This window comes from Lissotriton helveticus, chromosome 3_1 (genome assembly GCF_964261635.1).
Source record: "Lissotriton helveticus chromosome 3_1, aLisHel1.1, whole genome shotgun sequence".
Taxonomy (NCBI): Eukaryota; Metazoa; Chordata; class Amphibia; order Caudata; family Salamandridae; genus Lissotriton; species Lissotriton helveticus.
Window position 1 is genome coordinate 480,727,961 of NC_136061.1, and position 21,633 is coordinate 480,749,593.

Genomic DNA, 21,633 nt, shown 5'->3' on the forward strand with positions numbered 1-21,633 from the left:
CTGTTAAATAGAAAAGTCAATTTTGGGAGGATTGTCATTTTAATGAGGTTAACCCGACCGTATATGTTTAGTGGCAGATTCCCCCATCTTATTAAGGTTTTATTGATATCTTTAACCACCTTTTGCCAACTGAGTGATGTAATATCATTTATTGATTGAGTTAGGTGGATTCCCAAGTACCTCATGCTTTGTTTTGCGCCCGATATATATGTGTTATTATTCCATCCCATAATCTCCGTTTTCTCCTTATTTATCTGGTAACCAGACAGTCTCCCAAATTCTTCCGATAAAAGAAATAGCCTTGGAATAGCCACCGAGTGATCCGAGGTGTATAAAAGAAGGTCATCAGCGTACAACGCCACCTTCAGTGGCAGATTTCCAAGCTGGAATGGTTGAATAATATTGTCCTCTCTAATCCCACAAACAAAAGGCTCCATATAAACGTCAAACAAAATGGGAGACAAAGGACAACCCTGCCTGGTACCTCGAGATATGTCGAACCACTCAGATAAAATTCCATTAACTAAGACCTTTGCCTTCGGATTGTGATATAAGGATTTAACTGCCTCTATAAATGTTTGAGGGAACCCAAAAGCCGCCATTGTCGCCCATAGGTACTTCCAATTTACCTGATCAAAGGCCTTGGCCGCATCTATGGCAACCAGGGCCAAAGGGAGATTTTTAACGTTAGCGTAGTCTATTGCCCCTATTGCTTGAAATGTTAATTCGTTTAACTGTCTCCCTGGAATAAAGCCTCTCTGATCAGGGTGAATTATAGATTTTATGACCTACGATAGTCTAGTGGCTAGGATACTGGAGTAGATCTTCATATCTGTATTCAACAATGAGATAGGTCTATAGGACTCTATTCTTTTTGAATCTTTATTTGGTTTTGGTATGAGCGTTATGATGGCTTCTCCCCAGGAGGAAGGCGTGGAATAACCATGAATCAATAAAAGGTTGAAGAGTTCGCGTAATGGAGCTATTAGTTGATCTTTGTTGTCTGAATAGATCTCCACTGGCAGCCCATCTGACCCTGCAGCTTTCCCTTTTTTCATTTTCTTTAATTGACCTAAAATTTCCCCTTCTGTTATCTCACTTTCCAGATATACTTTATCGGTTTCAGACATTTGAGGCAGATGTTTTGTTACCAACCAGGATTCTAAATCTTCCCCCTTAGGATGTTTGTCTTCCGTATAAAGACTCCTCATAAAGGACCTTGCTTCTTCTCTTATCTCTAAATCTGTTTCTATCAGATCTCCTGCCTGTCTTTGTAATAAGACTTTAATGTTATTTCTAGTTCTCTCTTCTCTAGCTTTCCAGGCGAGGAGGGCTCCACACTTTTCTCCATACTCAAAGTTTTTTAATCGACTAGACTCCCATTTTTCTTTGAGAATTCTCTCATCAGACACTTTTAACTGAAGCTGTAGGTCAAAAAGTTCCTTCTCTAGCAAATGTGCTCTGCTGGAATTCTTTAAAACGGCATTTTGTAGTTCAAGATCTTTTCTTGTTATTGCTGCCAAGTCTTCCCTTCTTTTTATTTTTATACTCTTTCTCTTATGATACATTAGAGAGCTCAAAACACCCCTCAGGTAGGCCTTGTAAGTTTCCCATACTACCTGGGAGGAGGAGGATCCTAAGTTTATTATAAAGAATTCTAGTGTTTTATCTTTTACTTCTACTTTTATCTGATTATCTAATAAAAGTGATCTCTCCAATGTCCACCTTGGTTTTAATGGGGTTATATTTAGTTCAATTGCCAATTCCAGAACAGCGTGGTCTGATAACCCTGTAGGCGTAAAGGAAAGGTAGTTGATATCCTTGAGAAGGTGTTGATCAACTAAAAAGTGATCTATTCTAGAATAGTTCTTGTATTTTTTACTATAAAAAGTGAAGCCTGGTTGAGATCTATACTTTTTCCTCCAGACATCTACTAGAGTAAAGTCGTTCATTAAGGCATCTAAGATGGCGAGTGACTTTGAGGGAGCCTGGTATTTAGCCCTAGAGGTTCTGTCTAATTTTTGATCAAAAACCAGGTTGAAATCGCCGCCTAGAATTAGAGGACCAGTTGTCGTAAATAATGCTAGTTCGAGTTTGGACAGCGGTACTGGATTGTCCTCATTTGGGCCATAGTATACTGCAATTGTATATGGTATGGGATAATTAGAATATATACTTCTGCGATTAACCATCTTCCCGATTGATCTGTCTCAAAACTTCTCAGGCTAATCCCTCTATTTGCTCGAATTATGATGGAAACTCCCCTTGTGGTACCTGATTGCCTGGAGCTAATTATATCTTGAACCCACCTAAACTTCTTAAAGAAAGAATCGCATATCGCTGCTTCCAAATGTGTTTCCTGTAACATTATGATTTGAGCATCTGAATTTCTTGGAAATTCACAAATTCTATTCTGTTTTGTTTTTTCCCCTATACCATTAATGTTCCATGACAGGGCCTTAAGCTTATATGAATTAATCATGAATCTAATGTATGCTTGTACCCACCCATCCCTTTATGCATCAAACACTTATTTATATATGAGGATTTTTTTTCCCTTTCTCCTGACTCCCCCCCCCCCCATTGAACCCCTCCCCCCTGTTAATAGTACATTTTTCATCAAAAGATTGAAGGGACATTTTTGAGGTTGCAATAGTGGATGAAATTTGACAAAATTTGCTGTTGGCCCTTGTTAAAAAAAAGCAGAAAAAGGAAAGGGCTGTAGTACGTTTTTTTCCAATGTAAGCCATTGGGGGGGGGAGTTAGAAGGATCAATATTTTGAAACCAAAGTGAGCTTTCTCAAAAAGAAAAAATATGTGGTATGTCTTAAAATCAGGTAAACCAATTCCCCCTACACATTTAGGAATATGTAAAGTTTTAACACTAAGACATGCAGGTTTCATGTTCCAAATAAATGTAGTCATTAATTTATATTGCTTGGTAATGAAAGTAGAGGGGAGTCCTAAGGATATTAAGGAAAATAATTTTTGATCAACAATAATTTTTAACAGGACTCCATTGGTTTTTGCATTGCCATCTCGTGGCAAACACTTTCACAGAACCCACCTGGTCGTTTTTCCTGATGTACGAGGAAAATTCTATCAGCACGACAAAAATCCATTTTTGCAGGCCTGCATTTCTGGCCAGGAACTGTCACCCGCCCAACCCCCTGTTCTCTTCAGTTCATCAGAAAGCCACATGGCCCTCACCCCTAGTGAACGATTCATTTTTCCTCTCCTGCTCCCACCCTGATAAAACATCCTTGACGCAGTGATCAGGTTATCTAAACAATGGTCTGACTGCTGGACTCTAATCAGGGTAAATAAACAAAGGACTTGAAAGACCAGGCTTTGATCAGGCAATTGAACAATGACCTGAAAGAAAGAGCCCTGATCAAAGCAGAGTGGACAATGCTCTGTGTACCAAGCCCTTGACCAGGTCACCAACTACAAGCATATAGTGGACAATGCTCTGTGTTCCAAGCCTTGACCAGGTCACAAACTACAAGCATCGCCTTGATCAAGCTATCAACTACAAACACTGCCCTTATTGGACAATGGACTAACAGCCAAAAGAATGGTATGAGAAATGTATAAAAGGCTTCTAAGCTACAGAGTAAAGCAGCAGCCTCCTCTGTCTTGTCTTTGACTGGCTTTGGACTCTTTTCCATAGCCCGGGCTATTGAAATAAATCTGGGTTCCTCCTGCAGACGAAGGCTCCTGTGTCTCCTTTTACTACGTATGGAGGGTATGGAAGATTTGGGCGGTTCCCCCGCCGCCGAGACCCTGTAAGCGGGTTATTACGGTTCTTCAAATGGCGGCCCGAATAGGGACTCCACGAGTACGGAGGTCAGGCCCGGTGGACTTGAGGAGGTGCACGGAGACCCTCTGACAGAGGCGCCCTACCCAAGGATTATTGTTATTTTCCGGTAGACCGAACGACTCACCCGTTGTTCCTCCCCACCCGTGAGGTAACGGGTGGGGAGAGACGGAAGAATTCTTGAGGTTATGATATGGCTATACACATATTTCTACAATAATACAAAGAGCGAAGTCATGTAAGCAAGCCCACATTTTAGATGTCCAGTTCGTGATAGATTACCCAGTTAGGCCCGGAACTCCCATCAGATATCGGTGAAACACCAATAAAGAAAGGCACCTCCTAGTCATAAAACTGGCCATAAACAAGGAACGTGGACAGGTGCATGTTTGCAGAAAGCATGGTCTGTATGTAGTGAATGGTTTGTGGAATGTTATGCATTGATGCTATCGTATTCGGCCACAGGGCGAGGAGCTGCCCAAACAGGTCTGGCTGAAGGCAGTGGAGTCAGTTGGGACAGGTCAGGGGGAAGTCAGGGAAGGTGGACGTGTCCTTTTGGATCAAGCTCGACCTTTAATTGACTTATCATGAGGGCAAGGCACAAGATGGATGCTGCTTACAAAATGGAGTTTAAAGGGTCGGAACGGAAACTATGATTTAGGGGTGTTAGCAACCTTCGATTCCTATGCAAATGCATAGGAATGATGTCCTAATCATTATCGGTCTGTTGACACCAAATTTGTCATGGTACGTTGATATTTTGTGACACGGGTATTGGACCTCGATATCGGGATAACAACACGGTCCAGATTTTCAGAACCACAGACCCTCCTTTTGCCCTTATGTAAGGCAATAACTCACGTTAATCTGAGTCCAAATCGGTATGGAGAAATTCGTGGAGATGCTGCTGTAGCATCATTCTGTTACTCCGTTCGTCCCTTGACACAGGCTTCCGTACACATGAAGTAGCACAGAGGCCACAGAGTGCAGGAGCGCACTGTACACACAGGCAGAACATAAACAGAAGCGCTAATATCATCCCAATGAAGATCAGTGTTTTACATCCCCAGCCGGTGATCAGTTCCCAGAACCACCCCAGCAAGGACCAATCCCCTTTCTCAACGTGAAGGGAACCAGATATTTCATGTAGTTTAGAGATGGCCTGGTACACTGTCGGTGCGTTATCAGGGATGAAAATGCAACAACTGAATTGGATGACTCTACACACACCACCACGATCGGCGAGTATGATATCTAGGGCAACTCGGTTCTGAAGGGTCATAAGTCGATCCGACTGAAACTCGGTTGTCAAATTGCCAAGGGCTTCGGCCGTTTCAATCACGGCGATTCAACTATCCTTGCTAATTGACGAATATTCCTGCTGTTCACCATAGGCCCCCAAAATGGCAGAAAACCCTTTGCAAAGTCAGCGAATTCCTGACTTGCGGTGTCGTCTTTACTCACGACACCCCTAGCTGTCCTTGTCCGATGGTAATCTGCTCTGGCCGGGTAGGTGGGAGGCAGCAGAAATGAAATAAAACATGTACCTGAGAAGTCAGGGGGCAACCATGTGTAGGCTTGGTCGTGGCAGACGAAATACGTGCCTTTGGCTGCTAGGAGTATAGGGGAGGTTCGGGAAGCGAACACATATGTTTCTGTGCAAATGCTCTTTCATAACTGTGCCGTGGGATCCCTACCAATACCTTGTAAACATAAGTGACCTCGGTGGGGTACTATCCAAACTGGGCGGGATTTCTTTGCTGCCTGGCTCTTGATCAGGTAAACCCCATGTCTAGTTACGTTCCAACGGGCGTACGGAGTGAGTTCATCTTTGGGAATCGTTAGATATGTGTTGATATCCCTACTCATATTTCTTATCCCTGCAATTAGTGCCTTGTTACTGGAATCGCTCTCAGTGGAACGGGTCGGGTATGGTTCTAGGGCGAATAGGAACATGGTCTGGAAAGCCCACAGAGAACCATAGTAACTGAATGGCAGAATGAAGTATGGGATCCCCTTATCGGTCGTGTGTGGCATGAGTCCGCATATCCAACAGTTCGATGTGTTCATTATGGATTGGTGTTGGTGTAGGAGTTGAATGAAAGAGTTATTTACAAATTCGAGTCTTCGGGCAGACTCGTGTTCAGGTAGAGGGTGAAAGTAGTGTGGAGAAATAGTAGGAGGAGGTGGTGGCTGGGTGTCATTCAAAAAGGTAACTTTAAATACGAATAGAGTATAACCAGTCAAAAACACAACTATGCTACATAACATTAAAACACATATTATTAAAAATCTTCTTCTGGACAGTATCGTACACAATTGTCTTTCAAGGTTCGTGAGTCTGATAGGTCTCTCTACCCTCGGAAACTCCATCCTCTAGTTGCTGCCCGCGGTGGTAGATTGATTCTGCCAGGGAGCGCGCTCTGTTCAGTCCGGGGTAACTCCCGTGGACCAACCAGAACCGTGGACCTAAAACTTCCCCAGTTGCACTCCCCAGACTTCAACAGCGACCCTAGCAGCAGAACCGGATGGCGGTTCGAAAATCAAAAATGAGCAAGTTCCCTGGGACGAGAGAGCTGAAAAATCAAAAATAGTTCTTAGGGGAAAAGAAATTCACATTAGTTTGCATTTTTATTAGTCTCTTTGTCTAGACCTTAGGTTGTACCGTCGTTTCCCAGGTACGGTGTGGTCTTCAAACAATGTCTCAGGTTCGGTAGTGTCTAACTGCATAGACGGTGGCACAAGTCCTTGCAAAATATGATCACTCTCCTTTTCGGAACCAGTCTCTTTCAAACGTGCATCGCTGAAAGGGATGAAGCGAGGTACGGATTCTGTCTCTGAGTCAGCAAGTCCTTTGTTGACCCACCGGTCGTATGGAAGGGGCAGAGGGACCCGTTTACAATGGGTCCCATGTACCCAGTTCTTTTTGCCTTCCACCCGAACAGCAGATCTCGTGGAAAGAAGTACCAGGTGCGGTCCGGTCCACCTCGGTTGTTCGTTGTTGGTGCGCTGGAAGTTCCGCACCAAAACCCACGTGCCGGGTACGATGGTGTGACCTGGATCGTCAGAGGCTGGCGGAGAGGAACTGTGAACCTGTTGGTGTAAAACACGCAATTTAGTTGTCAATTCGCACAAGTAGTCAAGCAGTACGGGGTGTTCTATTTCACTGAGTTTCTTTGGTCTTGGCACGCCCCAGACGTTGGCTGGGCGGCCAAACACTATCTCGTGGGGGCTAAGTCCTAATCTGGAATGGACAGTCATTCTGGTCGACAGGAGTGCTAGAGGCAGGGCGTCAGGCCATTTAAGACCTGTACTGGCTTGGATCTTGGCTAATTTCAGCTTTAATGTGCCATTGTAGCACTCTACTAATCCAGCTGATTGGGGGTGATTTGCCGCGTTGAATTTTTGGTGTATGCCTAGACACTCACACACTCTCTTCATCACGCATCCTACGAATTCACTTCCGTTATCACTCCAGACAATTCTAGGCATACCAAACCTCGGGAAGAACTCTTTGACAAGGGCTTTGGCAGTTGATAAGGCGGTATTGTCCTTAAGGGGGTACGCTTCCACCCACCTTGAAAAGGCGCAAACAACAACAAGCACATATTTCAGATTGTTGCACCTCTCCATGTGGATGAAATCGAGCTGCAGAACCTCGAACGGATACGTTGGAGGCGCAAAATGACCAGCTGGAGTTGGGGTTCCCCTACTGGGATTGTACTTTAAACATACCATACAGTTTCTGACCACATTCTCTGCATATTTTGGGATGTTACTATTCTGCCATACTGGGGTCAATAGTTTACATATTCCTCTCGAACTGATGTGTGCAATTCCATGAGCCATTGTTACTACTGCAAGTACATATGCGTTAGGTAATAGCCATCGCTGGTGTTCTGATAGTTCGACCCAACAACCATTCGAATCTAATCTACCTGTGCTTTCTCTCCATTCATTCACCTCATTCTCAGTGGCCTCGGCTTGTATCGATTTCACGCTGTCAATGGTGTCCTCACACATTCCCACATCAGCAATCCATCTAGCGGGACCCACAACATACATTCGACTCATTGTGTTCCTTGCAGTTTCTTTCGCAACCTCGTCTGCAAATGCATTCCTGCGGCCAACATCATCCTGAATCTTTTTGTGTGCACTGCATTTCATGATGGCAACTTGTAGTGGCAAGGTCAGTGACTCAAGGAGTTTATTAACTAGCTGATCATGTTGTATCTTTGCACCATGTGACGTAAGGAACCCACGTTCACGCCACAATCTCCCAAAACTGTGAGCCACACCAAAGTGGAGAAGCGTGGCTCAGTGGTTAGAGGCGGCAGACCCGGAAGCTGAGATCGGCCGTGGACCAGGGTTCGATTCCCCGCCTCGGCGGGTCTCGGGCTCAAAAATTCCACGGACTCGACAATTCTCGCTCCGGTGCCTACTCGACTCACGGGGTCACACTCTGCGACTCTGGGCAATAGCTTGCTTAATCTCCACTACGGCCCCTCGCGGCGGGATGCCTGGCTTTCACCTTGTGGATACCCTGCCGGGGTATCTCACAGGGGAATACCAGGACGGGTTCCCTAAGCAAGCGCTTAGATACCGTGTTGGTGATTTGCGCTATATAAATACATGTACAAAGGCGTACTGGCTGTCAGTGTACACATTCACTCGCTTTCCTTTCGCCAACACACATGCTCTAGTAAGCGCAATCAGCTCTGCAGCTTGTGCAGAATTGTGGGAAATGCGCGCGGTCTCTATAATGGTGTGTAATGTAGTTACGGCATATGCTGTAGTCGTATCACCATTCGGCAACTTGAAACATGAACCATCAACCCATAAAGTATCATTGCATGTCTACTCTCCCTTTTGTCTCTTCTTCTGTCCTAAAGCAGCAGTCATGTTTATCAATCTTGTCTGTGTCTGTTTCTGTCGGGATGGGAAGTAGCGTAGCGGGGTTGAGTGTATCACACCTCTTTATGTGGATGTGACTTGCTAGCAGTGTAAGTTCGTAACTGGATAGTCGAGCGCTAGTGAGGTGTTGTGTCTTTGTCCTATTTAGAAAAATGTCTACTGCATGCGGAACCATAACGATCAGAGTATTATTCATGACTAATCCAGCAGACTGTCGAATGCAGACAGCTGCTGCGGCGGTAGCTCTCAGACAACTTGGAAGGGCTTTAGCCACAGGATCTAGAGTTGCCGAAAAATACGCGCATGGGCGCTGTTTGTCCCCAAAGTGTTGCGTTAAGACTGATAATGCACAACCTTCCTTTTCGTGGACATATAATGTAAAAGGCTTACTGTAGTTGGGGTTTCCCAACACAGGAGCCGAACATAATGCATCACGCAACTCGTGGAAACTCGTCTGACAATCTTCAGACCAGGGCATAGGATTGGGTGTGTCTTTGCAGAGTAGTGCCAGCAAGGGTTTAGCTAGTAGTGAGAAATTCGGTATCCATTGTCTACAGGACGATGTAATGCCCAAGAAGGCTCAAACCTCTCTCTGTGTCCTTGGGGCACTTAGTTCTGCAATTGCCTGTATTCTTTCTGGTGTCAGTCTCCTCCCCTCCTTCAACAAGATGTGACCTAAGTAGGTTACTTCTTGTCGGCAAAATTGTAGTTTGGAAAGAGAGACTTTGTGCTTCATGTCACATAAGTGACGCAATAATGACAATGTGGCATGTTTGCAAATGTCTTCAGTGTCTCCAGCGATCAGCAGATCGTCTACATACTGAATCAGAGTTGACCAGTCTGGCAGAACAATATTGTCCAGTTGTGTTTTCAGGGCCTGCCTGAATATTGATGGGCTTTCGCAGTAGCCTTGAGGAGCGCACTTGAAGCGGAAGCTTCGTCCTCCTAAATTGAAGCCGAAGAGGTCTCTACTCTCCTCAGCAATCGGGATGCTGAAGAAAGCGTTCTTCAGGTCAATCACCGAGAACCAAGCTGCTGAAGCTGGAACCATTGTCAATAAAGCAGTAATGTCGGGGACAACTGGAAACTGTGGGATAACTACCTTATTCACTTCTCTGAGGTCAATCACGAATCTGTATACAGGCGGTTGTGAAGGATCAGTGCGTTTTAAGACGGGCAAAACTGGACTGTTACAAACATTTCCTGTTGTTTCCTCGATAACATCTTTATCGATCAGATCATAAATGATCGTCAACAACGCCTTTTCGCATTCGCTAGATATTTTGTATTGAGGAATACGTGGCAACCTAACGTTGGCTTTCAAAGTTATGACATATGGTGTTATCTCCAAACGACCGACATCATTAGAACCATTAGCCCAAAGTATATCAGGGAGTGATGACAATTCAGCTGGAATATTTTCCTTTGACAAATACATTTGAGAAATGACTTTCTTACCTAAAGTAAGTTGTACTCCCAAGGGGGAACAGTATAGAGTCGCATACAACCTCTTTAGTAAATCCAAACCTAACAAATTTTCACCGCAACCTGTTGTAAGAATGAGGGGTGCTTCCAACTCGCATGGGCCAACAGAAAGTAATATAGGACTAGAGATCGGGTTTCTAACAGGGGCGCCAGAGAAATCTACTGAGACATTCATTTCGCCAGACCATGGTGCGCCAGGAAGTTTCGAGTGCATAATAGAACTTTTTGTAGCACCAGTATCCAGCAGAAATGGCTCTGACACTCCTGAGGCAATTACCTCAACATAAGGTCCATTCTGATCTACTGGAACTGAAACAACTCCCTCTCTTTGTCCATGGCTGTCCTAGCAATCGTTACCCTTATTTTCGTGTTCGGTGTAATAGTCGTCAGCATAGTACTGAGCTGACCTAGACAATGCATTATTCTGTTGGTCAAAGCTGTTCATGGAATTCTGAGGCGGAAAAGAAACTGTGTTCTGGGAGAAATTTCCACGACCCCTACCTCTAGGGGCATGTTGAACACCTCTTCCCCTTACACCTGAAACACCATTCAAGCGTCGCGCAAGAGCCGGACAATTACTTTTGAAGTGACCCTCTTCCTTGCAATACGCACATTGATTCGGGCCATACGGAACACGCTGATGGGAAAACTCGTTTCCTTGCGTGTTTCTCGAATACTGTTGTTGTTGCTGATAATTGGGCTGACTAGCCGTACGAGGTGGATAGGCCTGCTGGAGAAGAACTTTAGTTTTAAAATCTTTCGTCTTTTTGTCTGCCTTATCTAGCTCCTCTTTGCGCCTATTTTCATAGTACTGGGCTGTTGCTAAAATCTGCGCTGACGTAGAGACAGCCCAAGCACTTTCTGAATCTTTTAGTTTATTACATAGTTCAGGAAGTAAATTATGTACGAATTTGTCTACAAACAATCTTTGGCCACCCTCGGTAGCCATATCTTGACCACTATGGTCGGTGAAAGTTTCCTCAAATCTCGTGAAAAAGTCAGACACATTCTCATCTTTCTTTTGCTTGCACGCAGAGAGCTTATCCCAGTTTACGCGTACTTCAGGCATTATTGTCTTCATGTACGCTATAATTCTACCGGGAAGTTCAGCTATTAACGGCTCAGGTTTAAAACCACCAATTTGTCTAGCATCTGTAGCGGTAATGTTTGCCCATGAGTCACCTAGTTCTTGGTCATGATTCGTATGACGAATTTTACTCCATAAAGGATGGGGAACAATGTTCCCAAACAGCATGTCTATATCCGCTAAATTCATTATACATGAGCTTGCAGTTTGCGATAACTCCTTATAATACCCAGTCGGGTTTTTACGAGGATCAGGTAGTGTCTGCTTGAGTGCTAAAACTTCGGATCTTTTCCAGGGGACATGTACCCATACACGCTGGAAATGAGGCAGAATTGGCGGTACTGTGTTTGCATCGCCTTCCCTCCAAACCGGAGGAACCTCTCTCATGGGGTACTGTCTCGCTCTTTTCCTACTAGATGTACCACATTCAGATGATGACCCAGAATTACCACCCGTACTTCGATACGATAATAATATCTCAACTGCTTTTTCAACATCGGGACCTACGATCATACCTTCCCCAAATTTAAATCGTACGTTACACAATTCTCTAGTGTTGCTTTCTTGACCATTATCTTCCAAATCCTCACACAGAAAAACACACATCTGCTCAAAAACGTATCTTTGCGTTGGTTCATCCCATTGACGGAAGACGTTCATGACAGACTCTACATCATATCTCGCTGTATCCATAGCCCAATTCCGTGCTAACTTATTCAATGATTCCCTCTCCTGATAATCAGGCATTTGGCTTCGTAATTGTCTTTGTTCCGTATTAGGGGTCGTTTTAGGCGACCGAAACAGTGGTGAAGGAATGTTAGTAACAATGCTGGCCATTTTATGCCAGACGGAAGGTGAAAGTGGAGGAATAACTGGTGGCAGAACAGAGTCACGCAAAGCAGAAACAGAAGCATTCGTAGAACGAGTATCAGAAGTAATGGAAGGTGCGCTAGGCGAAGTTGTAGGAGAAACAGGAGGACAAGTAGATGTGATCGGTGAGCCTTGAGGAGGCTGCACCAGAGAAATAGAAGCCAGCTGAAGAGCAGCTGGTGGGTGCTGTGAAGGAGCCGGTATAACAGCTACCAGAGGTGCAACTAAAGGTTGCAGAGGTGCTGTGGCATTTTGCACATAGGGTGGTGGCGAACTTAGCAAATGCGCCATTAATGGATCGTTTTCGCGCTCCTTTACTGTCTCTTGCTGAAGAGATGGTAAAACAGGATAGCATTTATCTATTGCCATTTTACGTTGCCTGTGCAACTGCTCACTCATTTGATCTTCTTCGTTGTCTTTAAATTTTATCGCGGCTTGCATTACCGAAATACCTCTTTCTCTCTTATTTTTCTTTTCTAATTTAATTTCCTTTTGTTTGGCCTCTTTACGCCATAAACGGAAAGAGTCAAACATCGCCGGCCGGGCTTTCTTCTTGAACAATTTGACCTCTAAATTATCTAAAATTTCTGAGTCAAAACTACCATATTGGGCCATTTTAAAACACCATCCTTGCGGGTGTATTTTATCCATACTTCATTATATGCGATAGGACCTACGCCGTGCTTTACATAGAGCTCATACGTTGGAGTTCCAATTGGAGGAACCGGACAAGAATCCTCTAATCGGGAGTCCTTACTACAACCAAGACAAAACAAGTTTCCAAGTCTGCTAAAACCAGGCATCTTCGCTCACTAGTCTAGCTTCAAACTTCAAAGGATTATCTGTTACGATATTTCCTCGTGAAAACACGAGTCCTTCGGCTTCGGGGCTTGCAAGTACCAAATCAAAGCGTTTCTCAAGGATACCAAAAACTAAGGACAAACTAAGGACTGGGAGACGCTCCACTTATACTTAACTGAAGTATTTGAAGATCTGTGACGTCGCTAGACGTTTCGCTCTACCAAGGATCACTGGGTCCAAAACACGGCGATAGTCAGGGCAGCAGTCCTTCGTAGCCGTCGGGACGCGGGGAACCTCGCAGCAAAGACCTTCAGAACCACGTCGACATACAGGGGTCGCTGAAGTGGCTGGCCGTCCTCCGGAATTTTCACACGAAGCTCCTCACGAACATCTGGCTTGGACCGTCGCCGCTTGATATCGCCCCGAGTTGGGCGCCAACTGAGGTAACGGGTTTTTAGGAACCCGTTGGTGCCAGGGGATAACACCCGAAGACCTCTGAGTACACCCTTGTTCCGGACCACAGAAACACGGAGTCTTCTAATCACAGTCAGAGATCAAGTTTTATTGGTAGCTACCAAGTAACACGTGTCCCAGAAGTACACCACACGGGGAGTATATTCTCGGGAGACTGTTCGTTTTTACAGAACCAGCCTTCTCCTTATATACAAAAATAATAGCTTCGAGCAAGAATTCTTGAGTTTATGATATGGCTATACACATATTTCTACAATAATACAAAGAGCGAAGTCATGTAAGCAAGCCCACATTTTAGATGTCCAGTTCGTGATAGATTACCCAGTTAGGCCCGGAACTCCCATCAGATATCGGTGAAACACCAATAAAGAAAGGCACCTCCTAGTCATAAAACTGGCCATAAACAAGGAACGTGGACAGGTGCATGTTTGCAGAAAGCATGGTCTGTATGTAGTGAATGGTTTGTGGAATGTTATGCATTGATGCTATCGTATTCGGCCACAGGGCGAGGAGCTGCCCAAACAGGTCTGGCTGAAGGCAGTGGAGTCAGTTGGGACAGGTCAGGGGGAAGTCAGGGAAGGTGGACGTGTCCTTTTGGATCAAGCTCGACCTTTAATTGACTTATCATGAGGGCAAGGCACAAGATGGATGCTGCTTACAAAATGGAGTTTAAAGGGTCGGAACGGAAACTATGATTTAGGGGTGTTAGCAACCTTCGATTCCTATGCAAATGCATAGGAATGATGTCCTAATCATTATCGGTCTGTTGACACCAAATTTGTCATGGTACGTTGATATTTTGTGACACGGGTATTGGACCTCGATATCGGGATAACAACAGGGTCCAGATTTTCAGAACCACACCCGGTCTGGGCCACTTGACTGCCTTCTCGCTGGAGTCCCCTAGCAAATAATTTCTGGAGCAGGACACAGCCCTACGTCTGCAGAAGAGAACTACCCCTGTAAGGTAAGAGTGGACTGATCATCCACCAAGTCTGTATGATTCTGTTATTGACTTTCGCAAAAGCCAAGCAAGCAAGGTCAATTTTAAAAACCCGCTGGTGTATGTATATTGACTGTTGCCAAAGCCAAGCAAGCGAGGTAAATTTTAAAACCCGCTGGTGTCTGTTCTGTATGGTCCTGTATGAATATTGATTTTTTGCAAAGAATCAAGCAAGCGAGGTGAGTTTTGAAAAACCCGCTGTTGTCTGATATCTGTTTTTAAGCATGCCGGTCAGTAGTAAGTTCAAGAAATTATGTTGTTGTATATGTACACAGGACTCTCAGCTGGAGGCGGCGTGTCCGCTCCCTCCAGAAGGGACCCCTGGCCATACCATGTATGTTAAATATGGCCCTTCTGCCATAATGTTTTCCTCATTTTGGGTGAAATACACCAAGAAAAGTAACGCGGAGTTACAGTGGCCACTTTATGGCTCCTTTTCTCAGAGACAAATACTGGCCATAAGTACCTATTTTGAGGTTCTGGAAATGCTAGAAGATGACACATATTAGGCCTTAAGTTACAGCTAGAGCAGTTAGGTTCCTCGGGTACTGCCACTACAGTGAGGGCTTCTCAGAGCCCCATCCTGTTTCCTACCTGCAACCTGTAACCTAAGGGCCTTACATGAATAACAGGCTCATACCTCCTACTTGAATGGCTCCAGACACTTGTAGCGAGACCCTGAATTCTAACGTCCACACTCTAGTATTTTTTTTTTCAATTTTTATTTCAAAGGGGCGGGGAATGCCAGCATTTGATCATTTTCATTAAATTGGTTTACTCAATTTGCATTAAAATACCAGTAGGCAGGTAAAATAGGGTTAAGTGGACACCCTATTAACGGGAGCAGAGTGCACCAGAAGCCCCCCCCATCAGTTCACCTGTGCGTGCGTGCGTGCAGGAGATGCTCTTGTACTTCCAGATAGGAGGGACAGTGGTGAAAGAGGGGAGCATTTAATGCGCAGAAATACTTTAAACCAGCAGTGTTAGTGGCCCCTTGATGCACATTGTACCGGGCACGCTTATGTCTGGGTTACCCATCCGTGTGATCTGGAATTATCTACCCCATTGGACCTTTTCTGGACTAGAATTATAGACATGGGTGGTTGAACAAAACCAAAGCATGCTTCCTACTGTATCTTTGAGGGTATGTGCACCACTGGGTAGTCGTTGAACAAACTTGTGCGTTCTGGGATTTGCTTCACTGGTTATTTCCGGCAAACCAATTGGGCTGACTCACCTGATGGTAATGATTTGGAACTTCTCTGGGCCGGAAATAGGCTACCCTAACTGTTTATTCTCTTTCCAATTACTGACGTAGGAGTTGGGTAATAAAAAAGGGGGAACACCTTTAATTAGGCTTTGGCAACTTCAGTACAACCAATGTGGTTGGTCAAGAGAGAACACATCAGAAGTACACATAACAATGTAAATACTTTTGGGGTTTATCGAAAAGTAAAACAATGCTTCGGGTGATAATGAAGTTTCTCGCGCAGGTCGCGGGTTTGCTTTCGGCGTCTGCACATTAAGGCACAATTAGGTGCCCCCACCCCCCTCCCCCTCACACACATAAAACAAGGTAGTTTTTACAATCCCAGACGCTGACCCAAATCTGTTTTGTCCATTGAAAGCGCAGCCTGAAAAGTGCAATTAATTTCCGCCACCCCCCATTTTCCTTGGTCACAAGATAGTTCCTGATGACAGAAAATTAAGGGGGTCATACGGGCAGCAAATTGAGGAACAAGGCGGCACTTCCTTACACGATCCCAACCTCACAGCCCCCTTCTCCCCCTCCTCTACGTCGAAGTTTTCAAAATCCTACAGTATTTGGGGCCGGGGCGTGGGCGGGGTTTCGCTGGGCTGTGAAACTATGTGAAAGACTGCAGACCAGCAATGAGGCTGCAGGAATGTGCACTTTTACATGATATATGTGTGTGGATTATATTTGTACTTTCGGGTGGGTGGGGGCCACAAAATGCATGCTTCAGTGCAAATAAATTCCTAAAAACGTGCAATATACAAATACAGACTGGGTAACGAAACACTCGAAGTTCTACGGTCCATATGTGTGAGAATCCTGTGTTTTTAAAATCACAGATTAGGGTTTTAGGAAAGTATTGCTTTGCTGGTGTGAGTTAGTCATAGTCAATGGGAACATATATGAGGGGTTTCCACTGGTTTCATGCGCCTGGTAAAGGACCTCTCTGAATGTTGCTAATGTTAACTTGTAAATTATACATACCTGTGCATTTACTAGGGTGATGGTGGCACCAAAAGACTGGCGGCTTGTTACTGCCTGCGGCGTGCTGTGATGCTACTATACGGTTCTCCCAGGGGAAGGGGCCCAGGTCGGGCTTGTGTGGTGCCCAGTGGCTGCTCTATGCCATTCACTCCACGGACAGCAGGCCCTTCCCGGGCAGAGGTGAGGCTGTCTGCATTCTTTCACTGGCGCTAAGTTAATCTACGAGGCGCTCCGTGGCAGGAGTAATTGCATCTGGGCGTTTGTATTGCTGCGCAAATTACTTTACAGTTTGAACAATTCATTGACTCCATTCTTGTAAATAGATAATGGGGTAATTATACAAGTTATCTCGCATTTTTACTGCCTTCCTTGAAGCTGCATTCTCTCTCCGATAATGTCCTGCGGGGCTCGTGTCGCCCGCCTAATATGTCTGCCCCCTCCCCCACGCCATGGACAGACATCCGACAAAACCAGCGGCTGTCACGGGAAAAACATCTCGGCCAAATCACCTGCATTTCCCTCCGGCAGATTTCTCATGCACCCTATTTCTGCAAAGAGGAAACGATGCAGTAATTCGCTGAACTATCATACCACTGCCGTAAATACCACAAGCAACATCCATATACACATGTTGAATAAATATATCTATCTCATTCTTCCTGACTGAATAAAGGTGATCGGAAGCATGAGTAAGTGGCGCTTTTCCTTTCCACAATGTCGGAGCCACCGAGCGCTGCGAAAGGGTCATATTGTGGAACTGCAGGCAAATAGGAGTTACCACTACTACTCATCTGAATGGTGTTTGTTGTATCGACTTTGATAGGATGAATGGCAGAGCCGGCTCTGTAGGGACTTTAAATACCTAACCCGCATTATTATGGACACAGATTTCAGGGAGATAAACGTGTGTTCAAGTTTGCTTACAAGCAATTACATAATCCGATTTCTAGCTGGAAATTAAATGAAATAACATATATATAAATATATTGCTCAGCCAATCCTTCTCTGATGCTGCGTCAAAACTCTGGAGTAGCATTTAGAACAACAACCTCACATATTGCTGTCCACAAAGAAGGGTGGGCATAGCAGTTGAGATTCTAGTATGTTTGTATTTTATGTTTTAGCCATGAGATAAGGTACATTTCATGTATTACTTTATGTGCAATAGTATGATTACTGAAATGTCAAAGGTGTAGAGAAAAACGTACACGAACGGAAGTATTTGTAAATGATTTATTACCAATACCAGAGGCCCGCAGACAGCTGATAACAGGATGTGGCTCTGGCGAACAGCCGGTGAGGTAAAACAATACTGCCCACAATGATGTTCCTTGGAACTCCCTGATAATTTCACACTATTCTTAGAAAAAGGGAAGGAATGTATGTAGGAGGTCCCGCTAGGTGGGTGGCAGACGAGGGCATGGTTGAAAACACAGTACAGAGTGTGATTGATATTCAGTCCAATACTACTAATATGTCTATACAGCATTGGGTATAAAAACTGATTGTCTGTACAGTCTAACTGAGACCTTTTGTACTCTTTACAGAAGCAGTCCTGACGTTTGTCCCATTCAGCGATGCCAGACTGCATACTACATCTACGGAAGCGGAGAGTGACAGCATACTAAGAGGAAGGGTGGAACCCTCCCTTAACACAGCATCAAGGACAATTGTTTCCCGACCATACTGTCCCTGCTTCCGACAGATACAACTTACGCTCCAGAGGGAAGGCTTGCCCTTGACTTCGCCAAGTGCCAATAGGCTGTAGGGCTGTGATCCTCCTAGGCTGAGAGTAGTGCTGTTTGTAAGACAGAGGTAAACCATAAGGGCCCTCGGCCCCTGCATCCAGTGAAACAACCACCAAACACAGACAGCCACTAGGGGTCCCTGGCTTAGCACAATGGCCGTCTTCCCAAACACCTGTATCCAGAAACAAGATGCCAGTCTCAGACATAGCAGATCCTTCATGGTCACCGTGGTGACGCTGTTTGTCTCCCTCCTCCTAACTATCCTTGGTTGGCTCTTACTGATCTTCCATCCTGTTACATTAACGACTCCTACCCCGACTCCTGCAGAACCCAGTGCATTAGGAGTAGCTGTCCTGGTCTCCTGCTGTTTGTGTTTTCAGTGCCTGCCAGTACTCTGTACAATATGTGTGCAGACCATCAAGCCTCCGCCATCAAACATTCACAACACCAATATGATGGTAATGATCCAGCAAGAAACAGATGGCCTTATGAACATTGACATTTCCTAAAGTATTTGCCACTCTATGGCAAAAGGAGGGTTTGAGGAAAATAATTTTTCGATCAACAATCATTTTTAACAGGACTCCGTTGGTTTTTGCATTGCCATCTCGTGGCAAACACTTTCACAGAACCCACCTGGTCGTGTTTCCTGATGTACGAGGAAAATTCTATCAGCACGACAAAAATCCATTTTTGCAGGCCTGCATTTCTGCCCAGGAACTGTCACCCGCCCAACCCCCTGTTCTCTTCAGTTCATCAGAAAGCCACATGGCCCTCACCCCGAGTGAATGATTCATTTTTCCTCTCCTGCTCCCAGCCTTATCAAACATCCTTGACACAGTGATCAGGTTATCGAGACAATGGTCTGACTGCTGGACTCTAATCAGGGTAAATAAACAAATGACTTGAAAGACCAGGCTTTGATCAGGCAATTGAACAATGACCTGAAAGAAAGAGCCCTGATCAAAGCAGAGTGGACAATGCTCTGTGTACCAGGTCACAAACTACAAGCATCGCCTTGATCAAGCTATCAACTACAAACACTGCCCTGATTGGACAATGGACTGACAGCCAAAAGAATGGTATGAGAAATGTATAAAAGGCTTGTAAGCTACAGAGTAAAGTAGCAGCCTCCTCTGTCTTGTCTTTGACTGGCTTTGGACTCTGTTCCATAGCCCGGGCTATTGAAATAAATCCGGGTTCCTCCTGCAGACAAATGCTCCTGTGTCTCCTTTTACTACGTATGGAGCGTATGAAAGATTTGGGCGGTTCCCCCGCGGCCGAGACCCTGTAAGTGGGTTATTACGGTTCTTCAGTATCATAGATAAATTGTGAAGAATTTGTAGGGTAAGTAGTATTTTTAGTGCTTCAATATGTCCCTACCAATTTAAATGAAAGGTTGACCATTTATCTCCTTTCCCATTCATGGTGGTTAGCATTTTGAGCAATCAATTTAAATTGTATTTTTAATAGAGACAGCAGAGGTAATCTCCAGATATTTTAGTGTCAATGGTGACCCTAAGATGTTGCTAAGTGCTAGCATTGTAGAGTTACATAAATATTTAAAGGCAAGGGTTCTGTTTTATTTATATTTAAATGACCAGAGACATCTGCATCATCAGCGTAGGCAGGAACATTTACCCTAGTATTTTCTAAAAACAACTCTAGTATATTGTTTGTTAATGCAGAAAGAGTATAAGAGGATTTCAATGGCAATAAGAAATAATAGAGGGGAAACTGGTCAACCTTTGCGTGTGCCTCTATATTGATTGAAAGGAGTAGAAAGGGTACCATTAGTATAAGTGTAAGCAGATGGTGCGGAGCATAATGCTTTAACGATGTTTAAAAATGTTAGGCCAAAAGGAAATGTTTCTAGTGTTTTAAAAATAAATTGCCAATTTACTTGTTCAAATGCTTTCTCAGCATCTATGACTAATAAGCCTCCCTGATAATTGACTTCCTTAGCAAAAGAAAGAAAATGGCACAACAAACGAGTGTTATTAGCTGCCAATATATCTTTCATAAATCCTGATTGGTAAGGTTGGATAATTGAGTAGTCTATACGTGATAACCCGCTTGCTAGGATTTTGGCATAGATTTTGCATTCTTGGTTAATAGAGAAACCAGACGATAATTAGGAACAAAAGTAGAATCTTTATTTGGTTTTGGGAGAACAATAATGGTGGCCTCATCAAAATAATCACCCATCATGGACGTGTTTTGAAATTTCATATATAAAGAGAGTAGAATAGGAGTGAGTTTGGTTTGAAAACATTTGTAAAATTCAGCTGGGATACCAACTGGACCAGGTGACTTATTGGAATTTAACGATTTGATGGCCGTGCTAATTTCTTGAATATTAATAGCATTTTCTGCAGTGAATCGATTTGTATCAGAAATCTGAAATTAGGTTCTTGGTTTTACGAAATGTATTAATTATATCACCTTGTTAGGTTTTAGGCTTATAATACAAGGAGGTGTAAAAAGATAAATACTCCTTTGATAGCTCCTTTGTAGTAGAAAGTAAGGTGCCATCATTCCTTTTAATGGTAGCTATTTGAGCTTTTTCTGTTTTAATGTGTAGGTAGTTGACTAAAATTCTGCCAGATTTGTTTAAGGAGAAGTGACACATTGATTTTTCTTTTAAGATAGGTAACCCTGCTCTTTTACTTAGAATATTGTTTTGTTCATATCTGTACTTCTGAAGCTGAGATTTGTATTGTGGATCCCATAAAGAAATGAAAAACCTTTCAAGATCTGCTATGTGTTATTCTAGTGTGGAGAGATGGGCATGAAAAGCTTTATTTTCATGAGCCATAATAGATATTGTGACTCCTCAAACAACTGTGTAACATGCTTCCCAATGTATGTAGAGTTATAGCTAATACATTTTTTGGGAATTAGTTAGATTGAGAACTATATTGAGAACTATATCAGAGTTCATTCTCCGTCTCTTATTGGTAGGGTGTGTGTTTGATAACAATACAGAGAAGGAGATTAAAGCATGGTCAGAAATTGTAATTGGGTGTATGGTGGAGTCAGTAAACATGTGACATAAGCTATATGAGGAAAAGAGGTAGTCAATCCTAGAAAAGACGGAGTGTGCATTTGAAAAGAGGTAAATTCTTTGTCAGTAAGATATGGCAATCTCCAAAAATCAATCAATTTAATAGCAGAAATAAATTATGTTAA

The 21,633-nt window shown here is 43.9% G+C and overlaps 1 pseudogene; it reads left to right on the forward strand.

Annotated features, from left to right (window-relative positions):
* The window catches only part of LOC144823208 (homeodomain-interacting protein kinase 2-like), a 117,937-nt pseudogene extending 99,627 nt beyond the window's left edge, over positions 1-18,310 (forward strand).
* Positions 18,311-21,633: the final 3,323 nt, after the last annotated feature.